Raw genomic sequence first — 12,354 nt, forward strand, 5'->3', positions numbered from 1 at the left:
AGTAAAAAACAAAAAACATAATAAACTTAAAAAAATGAAAAGACTCTTTAGAAGTCTACAATTATATTAATTGGCCTAAACTTGATATTCTTTTTTAATGTATCAGGTTTTTTTTAAAAAAGGCATAAAGTGAGTATGAAGATAGGGAGAGAATAAAAGAGAAATAAAAATGCACTAGCATTGTATCAAAATATGGAGATTGTAGCTTTTAAAATAATTAATATCTAAGATTGTTGTTGTCTTTGGAAATATCACCAAAGGCTATGAGAAAACAGAAGCCTCACAGGTGGACTTCAATATGGAAACTCAATATTTGAACTCCGGCATTTGCAAAAGTCATCCACAGTGGGCTCAGAGGGGAGCTGAGTCTTCACATCTGACCCAGGAGAGGAGGCTAGGCCTCATTGGAGAAAAGTGGCTTGAAAATAGTGCTTCCAGTAACTTGGGGTTTCCAAGGTGACGCCTTGGGAGCATTTCACATCATTTCAGTGGTTTGAACAAAAGGCAATCAGGGGGTGGTTCTGGACACTATTCTGCTGAAAGAAAACCAATGCATTCTCTGTTTTGCATACTGGGATAGTAGGTACAATTCTATTTTTTTAAAAATCTATTGCCGAAGAACAAAAATAAGAAAAAAGAAAATCACTATTGTGGCTATTTTCGCACAAAATATTTCAGTGGTCAAAACCTTTCAGAATGCTAACTTCAATAGAAATACTTTGAAAACCAAAGTAAAAGTGTATCACACACCTCTAAAGTAACCTCTATAAATATGTGTCCTATTTCTGGTGCCCTTTATGAAAGATGCAGTGGAACTTGAGAGGCATGCCATTGAGGAGATAAAGGAGGAAAGAACTGGCCACATAAAAAAGGTTTCCTAGATTAAACACGTGGACCACACCTGCAGCGCTGTCCAAGGCATTTTCTGAGTTGGGGGATGATGCTGAATGCGATCCCTAAATTGGAACATCTTGGTTCAAACTTCGGTTCTATGTTCTATTATATATAAAATTCCATTATATATAACTTGCAATATATATAAATCCCTAGAGAGAGATATATATATATTTGATTAATTAACTTAATTAATCTCCAATTAATCCCTTCTGTAAAAACAGGGATAATAATAATGCTTGATTTCTGCTCTATACATTTCAGAACACTATTGAGTCTGTAAAAATTGCTCACTGAAAAGAACAGATTCCTAAGTTGATTTAAAGGTAAAACATGAAACTTTGTAACCAGAGCAGTAACATAAACAAGGAGGCAGCTTGCTTCACCCAGAGGCTGCTTCTAGAGATATTAGAATTGCTCAATAAAAACTAGAATGTAACTGCTGTTAGAAGATACTCAGACCATTGAGATGGAAGTGGAGTTCTGAGGATTGGACTCACAGATGAAGAAATGCAACCTGCCTGAACCCACAGGCTGGAGGTGTGCCTCTGTAGAAAAGGAACCCTGTATGCAGCTAACTATTTTTCTTTTTAACAGCTTCATAGGGGTATAATTCACATGCAATAAAATGCATATCTCTAAAGTGTAGAGTTTAATAAGTTTTGATATATGGAACACCTGTAAAATCACCACACTCAAGGAAATGAACACACTCATTGCTCCAAAAGATTTCTTATGCTCTTTTGTAATTCTGACTCACTTATACCCTCCTCCCCAGGCACCTACTCATATACTTTCTTTTACTGTATATTTGCATTTTATAGTTATAAGTAAAAATAATCATGTAAAATATACTCTTTTCCACCTAGCTTCTTTCACTCAGCATAGTTATGTTCATGGGTCTCCATATTTCCATTTTTGTTGCCGAGTACTACTGCATTGTGTTAATGTATGATAATTTGTTTATCAGTTTAGCTGGTGATGAATATTTTGGGCTGTTTAAGGGGTTTTTGGATATTACAAATAAAGTTGCTATGAATGTTTATCTAAAATTCTCTGTATAGACCATATTCTTTTTTAATATTAGATAAATACTTAAGCATGGAATTAATCACACAATAGTTGTATGTGTAATGTTTTGACACTGTCAAATGGTTTTCCAAAATGGTTGGGCTTTTATATTCCCATGAGCACTGTATGACAGTTTCAGTTCCTCTACAACCTCCCCAACACTGGGGATATTCATTCTACTCAATTTTTGCAAGTTCATAGGTGGGTAGTGGTATCTCTTTATGGTTTTATTTCATGTTTGACTAGTGATCAGTAATGTTGAGCATCATTTCATGTTCTTATTTGCCATCCGTATGGCCTCTTTCGTGAATGATCTGTTCATATTATTGCCCATCTTTTTCCTCTAATGCAGGGTTGTAAACGCTATAAATTCTCCACTAAGTGCTTCTTTTGTCCAGTTACCCATCATTTTGGTAAATTGTATTTTGGTTTAGTTTATTTTAAAAAATTATCTTGAGAGACTCCTTCTTTGACCCGTGGGAAACCTTGCTTAATTTCTAAATATTGCAGAATTACCTGGCTATTCTTCTCTTATTTTTTAAAACTTAATACTTTTGTGGCTTGAAAATATACCTGGTGAGATTTTTATTCTCTTAAATATGTTAAGGTGGGTTTAATAACACAGAATGTGATCTATTTTGTTGAATGTCCCACGTGAACTTGAGAAAAGTGTATTGTCTTTGGGTGGTGAATACTGTACATGTCATCTAGGTCAAGTTGATTGATAATGCAGTTCAGGGAACCTGTATCCTTACTAATTTTCCACCTGCTTGATTTGTTAGTTATGGGCAGAAGGTTGTTGAGGTCTCCAACTATAATAATAATTTTTTTATTTCTCCTTTAAATTTTATCAGTTTTTGCCTCATGTATTTTGACATTCTATCATTAGGTGAATATACATTTAGGATTGTTTTATCTCCTTTAAGAATTAACTGCATACTTTATCATAGTATAATGCTACATTTTAACTCTGATAATATTCCTTGTTCTGAAATAGGTTTGTCTGAAATTAATATTGCTACTCCAGCTTTCTTTTGATTAATGTCAATGATATTTCTTTCTCTGTCACCTTACTTTTAACTTTAACTTACTTTTACTTTTAACTGATTTTTACTTTTTAACTTACTTTTCACCTTACTTTTAACTGGCTCTTTAATGTAGAGTTTTTATTGACAACATATAGTTGTGTCTTGATTTTTCAAAGTAATCTGAAAATCTCTATTTTAAATTGTTCTATTTAGACAATTTCCATCAAAAGTGACTACTGGTATGGTTAGATTTGCCTGTGACTTTTAGCCTGGTCCTCCAAACATCCAGTATGGACGGTTTTCAGAAAATCTGCAGAGCACACTCTCACTTCAAGGAATTTGCATTTGTTGTTCCCTGTGTCTAGAACCCTTTAACAGCCTTGATGGGCTACTTCCCCACATCATTGAAATTCAGCTCATTATTTTCCACTGAGTGGCATTTTCTGGCTGTCCTATCTAAATTGCAGAATCACACACCAGTCAGGCCCCATCCCATGCCGCTGTTTGATTTCATATGTGCTTTATTTGCCTTTCACATTTAGCTTACATTTGTTCAAGCAAAATATTGAATGAAAGTGGTGTTAGTGGGCAACCTTGTTTTATTTCCTCATTTGTTTCCTGTAGCTATGTTTAGATTCCTTTTTACCAGAATGAGGAAGATCCTTTTTCCCTATTTTGCTGAGTATTTTTAAAAATTATAAATTGGTATAAATTTAATCAATTGCTTTTCATGAATCTATTGAGATGAGCACAAGAATTTTCTCCTTCATTCTACTGATATGATTAATAGAATTGTTTGACTTTTAAATTTTAAACCAGGTTTGCAATTCAAAAATAAATTATAATTGCTTGTGATGTTTGTACAGATCAATGGATTTAGTTTGAAAATATTTTATTTCAAATTTTATCATTGGAGATAGATCAGTAATTTACCTTTTAGTAATGCTTTTTCAAAGAGTGATGGTGACTTCTGGAGGACGTTGCTTAGGTTTGGTGATTGTTTTTTCCCAAATACTTGATAAAATATATTAGGAAAATTATGTGAAGCTTTGTGTTTCTTTAATAGATATAGGATTATCGAGATTTTCTTCTTGTGACATCAGTTTGTAATATTTTAAGACATTTCTCCATGTCATCTAATTTTTTTTTCTTTTTTGAGATGGAGTCTTACTCTGTCACCCAGGCTGGAGTGCAGTGGCGTGATCTCAGCTCACTGCAACCTCTGGCTCCTGGGTTCAAGCAATTCTCCCTGCCTCAGCCTTCTGAGTAGCTGGGATTACAGGTGCATGCCACCACAGCCTGGCTAATTTTTGTTAGCCAGGCTAACAAAATTGTTGGCCAGGCTGGTCTTGAACTCAGGTGATCTGTCCGCTTTGGCCTCCCAAAGTGCTAGGATTACAGTCATGAGCCACCGCAGCTGGCCCTAAACTTTCAAATGTATTTATATATAGTTGTTTATTATTTTTCTCATGTTTTGTATCTGGAGGCTCTTTAGTGATATCCTATTTTTCATTCCTAATATTGAGGATATGTAACACAATGACAGTCTTTACAAGAATGGATTTTTTGGCTTTTGTTTGTTTTACCTATTGACACATATTTTCTCCTTTATTATTTCAGTTCTTATCTTTATTATTTCCTTCCGTCTATTTTCTTTGGATTTAACTTGTTGCTATTTAATTTTAATTTTCTGAAATTTTTGGAATTTGCTTTATGAAGCAGCAGAAGGGCAATTTGGGGAAAATATTTCTAGAAAGTAAAAATTAATGGACTTTTTTGGTACAGAGAATCTTTATTTTTATTTTCATTTTGTTAATATCTTGAACAATAAACATTTAATGATTTTTAAACTGCTTCATCTATCAGTTATGAAGAAACATGTCAAAATGTTCTATGATTATGGATTTATTTCTTAGTTCTGTTAAAGTTATATACTTATGTAACTCCACAAGATATTATGTTTGCTGTTTTATCCTCTCAATTTGAAGCATATTTAACATTTTATTTGTTCTTCATTTCAGACTGCATCTATAACCTGCTATTTGGGATAATTTTCCTTCCGTTTAAAATGTTTCATTACTATTAGTATTATCACTGTCGTTATTATTATTTTTGTTTTGTTTTGTTTTTTGTTTTTTGAGACAGAGTCTTGCTCTGTCGCCCAGGCTGGAGTGCAGTGGTGCAATCTCGGCTCACTGCAAGCTCCACCTCCCAGGTTCAAGCCATTCTCCTGCCTCAGCATCCCGAGTAGCTGGGACTACAGGAGCCGGCCACCACGCCCGGCTAATTTTTTATATTGTTAGTAGAGAAGGGGTTTCACCATGTTAGCCAGGATGGTCTCGATCTCCTGACCTCGTGATCCGCCCGCCTTGGTCTCCCAAAGTGCTGGGATTACAGGCGTGAGCCACCGCGCCTGGCCCATTATTATTTTGATGTCATTCTGCTGGTGAAGAATTCTATCAGTTTTGGTTTTTTTTTTTTTCAATATTTTGTACTTTCCCTTCGTTTTTGAAAGGTATTTTACTGAATATCGAGTTCTTGAAATTATTTTTCTTTTATTATTTTAATATAAAATTCTATTGTCTTCTGGTTTCATTGCTTTGCTTCATAACCCAACTGTTAGCCATTTTGTTGCTTCTTTGACGCGAGTATGGCTTATCTTTAACAATTTTTAAGATTATTTTGTTTATTTTGTCTTGGTAGGGTTCGTTAGTTGTTCTATATTATGTTTAAGTCATGAATTTGTGGCTGCTGAAATTTTATAAATTTTGGATATTTTAAAATGGTTGTCACATTACCTATTACTTCTGTCTCATTATTTAAATTGTTCTGAATTGCAAATACATTATCATAATTTTTTTCACATTCTGTGTATCTCTTTCACTCTTTAAAGTATCGTATGTATTGTCCATCCTTTTATATCTCCAAGCTTCGATCTAGTAATTTTTTTGTTCTATCTCCCTGTAATCTATTTTTGTATTTTAAGAGAAATTTCAGGTTTACAGAAATATTGAGTATACAAAGTTACCATATATTCTCTCTAAATCTGTGTACAGTTTCTCCCATAATTGACATCTTGTGTTGGTATGGTGCAGTTGTTATAACTGGTGAACAAATATATATAGTTATTATTAACTGAAGACCATAGTTTGCATTAGGGTTTATTGTTGGTGTTGAACAGTCCTATGGGTTTTGACAAATGCACAGTCTCATGTACTACCATTACAGTATTATGCACATTTGTTTCATTGTCCTACAAATCCCTTGTGCTTCACGTATTTTTTGGTTTTTCCTCCCACCAATCCCCATGCAACAACTGATCCCCATGCAACACTGTTTCTAACGTTATACTTTACCCAGAACATCATACATTTGGAATCATTGAGTATAAAATATTTTCAGACTGGCTTCCTTCAACTGGAAATAAGTTTTCAAGTCAATATAAATATATACCAATAATATTTATTGGGTAAATAACTAGGTTCACAGTGATAGGAATACATTTAGTTTTATAATAAAATGCCAGCTGTCTTCCAAACTGGCTGTACAGTTTTGTCTTCCCACCAGTAATGAATGAAAGGTTGCTTTTCTTCACATATTTACCAGCATTTAATGCTATCAATATTTGGGATTTTAATTATTTTAATAGCTATTTAGTAACATCTCATAGTTGTTTTGATTTGCTATTCCCTAATGACATACTATGTTGAGAATCGTTTTATGTGCTTATTTCTCATTTGCATCTCTTCTTTGGTGAGGCTTCTGTTCACACACTTAGTCTACTTGTTAATTGGGTTGCTTGTTTTGTTATTGCTGAGTTTTAGTAGTTTTGTATTTTGGATACCAATCTTTTATCAGATATATGTTTTATAAATATTTCCCATAGTCTTTGGCTTGTCTTTTTATTCTCTTAACACTGTTTTATAAAGAGGAGAAGTTATACATTTTAACGAAGTGAATTTTCAAGTTTTTCTTGCATGGACTATGTTTATTTTGTTGTTGTTATATCTAAAACGTCATTACCAAGCCCAAAGTCACTCTGATCTTTTTATCATGTAATCATCTAGAAGTTTTATAGTTTTGCATTTTACTTTAAGTCCAATGATCCATTTTGAGTTAATTTTTGGGAAAGGAATAAAATGTGTCTAGATTTTTTTTTTTTTTGCATATGAATATCTAGGTGGTCCATCACCATGTGTTCAAAAGGTTATGCTTTCTATATTAGATTGTCTTTACTTTGCTCTTCTTCATCATTGTGTTGGCTACTCTGAATATTATATATAAGCTTATAATTAGTTTGTTGACATCTGCAAAGTAACTTGCTGTGATTTTGGTTAGCTTTGCTTTGAATCCATAGATCCAGTTAGGAAGAACTGATAGCTTGACCACATTGAGTGTTCCTATCCATGTACATGGGGTATCTCTGTACTTGTTTAAATCTTCTTTGATTTCTTTCAACAGAATTGTGTAGTTTTCCTCATATAGATTCTGTACATATTTTGTTAGATTTATAATTATTTATTTTTGGGTGGTAATTTAAATGGTATTGTGTTTTAATAACAAATTCAAGATGTTCATTATTGGTATACAGGAAATCAATTAACTAATGTATATTAACATTTTATTTTGAAATCTTGATATAATAATTTACTAGTTCCATGTTTTCTTGTTGGTGGAGGTAAGCAATTCTTTGGGATATTCTACATAGATAATTGCATGATCTGCAAAAGAAGACTGTTTAATTTATTTCTTCCCAATCTGTATACTTTTCATTTTTATTTATGTTTTCTGCTTTCTCTGGTTTTAACTGAGCATTTTATGCAATACAATTTTGTATTCTTTCTGAGCATATCAATTATAATTCTTTAAACAATTTTCTTAGTGATTATCCTACAGTTTGCAATGTGTATTTGTGATTTATCCAAGTCCATTTTCAAATAATACTCTACTGCTTCACAGTCAGTGCAGTCCTTACAACAGAGTATTCCTAATTCCTCCCACCCATCCCTTATAATGTTGTAGTCATTCATTTCACTTATCCATAAACTATAATTGTACTTTGTTTCTATTAGTATTTTGAATAAATTATCTATAGAGCAATTAAAAATGAGAAAAATAAAACAGTTTAATACCTTCATCTAGTCCTTCTTTATACTCTTTCTTTCATTATACTTTCTTACCTATATTATTTTACTTCTTTCAGAATAATTTCTTTTAACATTTTTTGCTGTTCTACCAATAGCATTTTCTCACATTTTTTGTTAGAGAAATTCTTCATTTCTCCTTCATTTTTATGGGATAATTTTACTCAGTACAGGATTTCATAGTGGGAGGTTTTTTGTTTGGTTGGTTTTTTGCTTGTTTTACTTTCAACAGTCAATATTTTGTTCTGTTTTCTTCTTGCTTGCATAATTTCTGATGAGAAGTTCAATATGATTCTGATCTTTGCTCCTCCAAATGTAAGGTGTTTTTACTTCTGGTTTCTTTCAAGATTTTCTCTTTGTCTTTGGTGTTCTGCAGATTAAATATAATATGCTTAGGTGTTGATTTTTTGGTATTTATTCTACTTGGTGTTCTCAGAGTTTACTGTATCTGCAGTTTAGTGTCTGTCATTCATTTTTTAAACATTCTTATCCATCATTACTTCAAATATTTATTGTGGTCTTTTCATTATTCTTTTTTTTCTATTAGTATTTCATACTATAGCTCATAAGTTATACCTTTTGTAATTGTCCTTAGTCCTTGATGATTTTGTATAGTTTTATATTATTCTTATTTCACTTTGTCTCTTAGTTTAAGAGGCTTTAAATTTAATTATTTCCTTGGTCATGTCGAGTCTACTAGTGAGCCCATCAAAAGCTTTCTTCATTTCTCTTAAAGTTTTTTTTTAATTTCTAGCATTTTATTTTTTAGATTTTCAATCTCTCTACTTACATTATCCATCTCTTTTTGTAAGTTTTTCACTTTTTACATTAAAGCTCTTAGCCTATTAATTATAGTTATTTTATTTTTATATTCCTGATATTATAGTTACAAAATTCATGTTTTATGTAAATCTGGATCTGGTGGTTGCTTTGACGTTTACAACTATGCTTGTTGCTTTTATTATACCTTATAATTTTTGGTTGAAATCTAGATATGATGTACATGATAAAATGGACTTAGGACTTTAATATAAGGGTTTGTGTTTGTTTTGTTTATCTGGCTGGGGTTAGTCTGTGTTTACTCTTTGCTGTAGCTGTAGTGTTGGAGGTTAAATTTCCACTGGTGTCTCCTCTAATGTCTTTGGATTTTCCTAGAGATTTGTTCCTAAATAATAGCGTCTGAGGCTTGTAGTTCTTATAACTGTAATCCCCTATTATTTAACAGGATCTGTTGATGTGGTGGTCAGCTTTGGGGGAAGGGAAAGTGTTCTGAATACCTCTGACTAAGTATTGGTTTTATCGAATGTATGTCCCTAAGTTTGACTTTCAAATGGCTTCTCAGATTTTTCTGCCCTCTTTCTCTTTAAGACAGGAAAGGTAGAAGAGGCTTGATTTGATTATTTTCCTTTCCTCATTTCAAGGAGTGGTAGGGCCTGGTGCTGGGTAATTTTCTTACCTCACTCACGCTTAGGTAACACCCAAGTCTCTTAGGCTCTGGCAAAATTCTTACTCTTTTGGACAAACCTTGCTAAGGAGAATAAAAAACTGTGCTTTTTTTTTTCTTTCTTTCTTTTTTTTTTTTTTGAGACGAAGTCTTGCTCTGTCACCCAGGCTGGAGTGCAGTGGCGCGATCTTGGCTCACTGCAAGCTCCACCTCCTGGGTTCACACCATCCTCCTGCCTCAGCCTCCTGAGTAGCTGGGACTACAGGCGCCCACCACCACGCCCAGCTAATTTTTTTGTATTTTTAGTAGAGACAGGGTTTCACCGTGTTAACCAGCATGGTCTGGATCTCCTGACCCCATGATCCGCCCGCCTCGGCCTCCCAAAGTGCTGGGATTACAGGCGTGAGCCACCGCGCCTGGCCACAACTGTGCTTTTTTTTTTTTTTTTTTTTTAAGTGTTACTTTTCTCCTATCCCTGCTGGAAACATGAGAAGATTTTTATTCATTTTTCACAATGGGAACCTTTTGGGCTCCTGCAGGTAAAACTTACAAAATTTGGGCTGACTCCACTCAAGAGTGCCCCTCCTGGTAGAGTTACTAATTCTCATGCTAATCCACACTGAGCCTCCAACAATTCATCAGCTCTGCTGTGTTTCAGTAGCAGGAATCTGCTCCTGCTCCCAGTAAGCTGTGATTCTTGGTGTCCCTCTATCACTCTAGTTTTTGGAGCAGCAATTTGCCCCGTGCTATCAATTATCCAATGGATCTAAGATTTGTTGATTTTAGTTTTATTTTTCTCTTTGTGAGGATGGGGGTCATGATTTCCAAACTTTTTACATGTTGAATTAGAAATTGGAAGTTACAGTAAACTATTCTTAATACTAATATGCACAAGCTTTAATTATATATTTTTTTCCATTTTGTTTAACCCTTCCTATTGTGTTTTAAATACTTGCATACATCATTCATCTTGCAATACTGAAGTCCATTTCTGTCAACTTTATTTTTTTTATGCCTTGTTATTCATTTTCAATTGTCAGTTTTTCTCCTGATGTTTTTGCCTTCTTGTATGGCTTTCTTAAAAATTGATGCAGTATTTATAAATTGTAGAGATATACTGAGGTCCTGGATACTTTTGCAGTATTTATTTATGCTTCTTGTAGGCAGCCAGGGCAAGACAGATCTTAATTTATTCAAAATTGCAACATTCTATATATGCATTTCAGTACATATTAGGACATGTCTATTTCCAGGTCACTTTTATTTGAAAGATACCATTCTTTAGGTATCCAACAAAGCCTTTGATATTCATCTTGCCTGGGAAGGCCCTGAATTATTATTATTATTTTTTTGGCCTCAGCAGGTCCTTGGGACTTAGAAACCTTTCTTGAATTTTTAGCCTGTCAGCTGCTACTTTTTCCTCAAGGAGAAAGGCATTATCAAATCCTCTACTCTCTTCTCCTGTCTTTCCTTATCTCATCGATTATATTCCTACAAATTCACATTATTTTGAAAACTCTTTATTGTCTTCAGAATGTTTTCTTGTTTCACTTCATTTTTAATACAGAAATATAGCTTTTCTTATTCAATAAAAACATTGGTCAGAAATATCTTGTGATTCTGCCAATAGCTGAATTCCACTTAAGGAATATTAATCAATAAATAATAATATGTAAAGAAAATTATAAATCAAGTTATTCCAACAATTAATTTAATTTAATTTGAACAAACCAAGGTTAGTCATATTTCCTTATTTTTGTCAAATGCATATACATGCTAAAGCTTCTTTGAATATTCAAAACGTGAATTTGGTAACTGAAGTTTATTTTAACAGTATGTCTGAAAGGAAGTAACTCATTCTCATACTTATGTCAAAAAATTAACTTCAGATTTTGGAAACAAAATTATTACCAGAAAGAAGTCCTGATTCAGACTCCAAGAGAGGGTCTTGGATGTCGTGTAAGAAAGAATTCAAGGTGTGACCAAAGAATAAAGTGAAAGTGAGTTTATTAAAAAAGTAAAGGAATAAAAGAGTGGCTACTCCATAGGCAGAGCACTCCTGAGGACTGCTGGTTGGCTATTTTTATGTTTTTTTCTTGATAATATGCTAAACAAGGGGTGGAGTATTCATGAGTTTTCCACAAAAGAGGCAGGCAATTTCTGGAGCTGAGGGTTCCTCCCCTTTTTAGACTATCTAGGGTAACTTCTGGACATTTGTAAACTGTCATGGTGATAGTGGGAGTGTCTTTTAACATGCTAACGGATTGCAATTAGCATATAATGAGCAATGAGTGTGACCAGAGGTCACTTTTTTTGCCAGCTTGGATTTGGCAGGATTTGGCCAGCTTCTTTACCACAACCTGTTTTATCAGTAGGCTCTTTATGACCTGTATCTTGTGACATCAGTGCTACCAATCTCCTGTCTTATCCTGTGACTAAGAATGTCTAACGTCCCAGGAAGGCAACCCAACAGGTCTCATTCTCATTTTTTCACTCTGGTTTGAATGCCTCTGGGAAAATATTGCTACATTTGGTGGCAACTGTAATACAAAACAGTCTTTGTATTATAATTGAATATTGAATAATTGAATATTCCAAAATTTAAAATTTGTTTTATCTGTTGATCTTGGAACTTCGCTATTAAGTAAATAATTTTATGAGAGATGAAAATGGAGAGTCATTGAATTATTTCATTGATACTAAGAATGTCTAGTTTTCACGAGACATTAATAATTCTTAAAAGTAGCACCACTGGACTAGATGTCTTTAGATA

Source organism: Pan paniscus, chromosome 6, assembly GCF_029289425.2.
Source record: "Pan paniscus chromosome 6, NHGRI_mPanPan1-v2.0_pri, whole genome shotgun sequence".
NCBI lineage: Eukaryota > Metazoa > Chordata > Mammalia > Primates > Hominidae > Pan > Pan paniscus.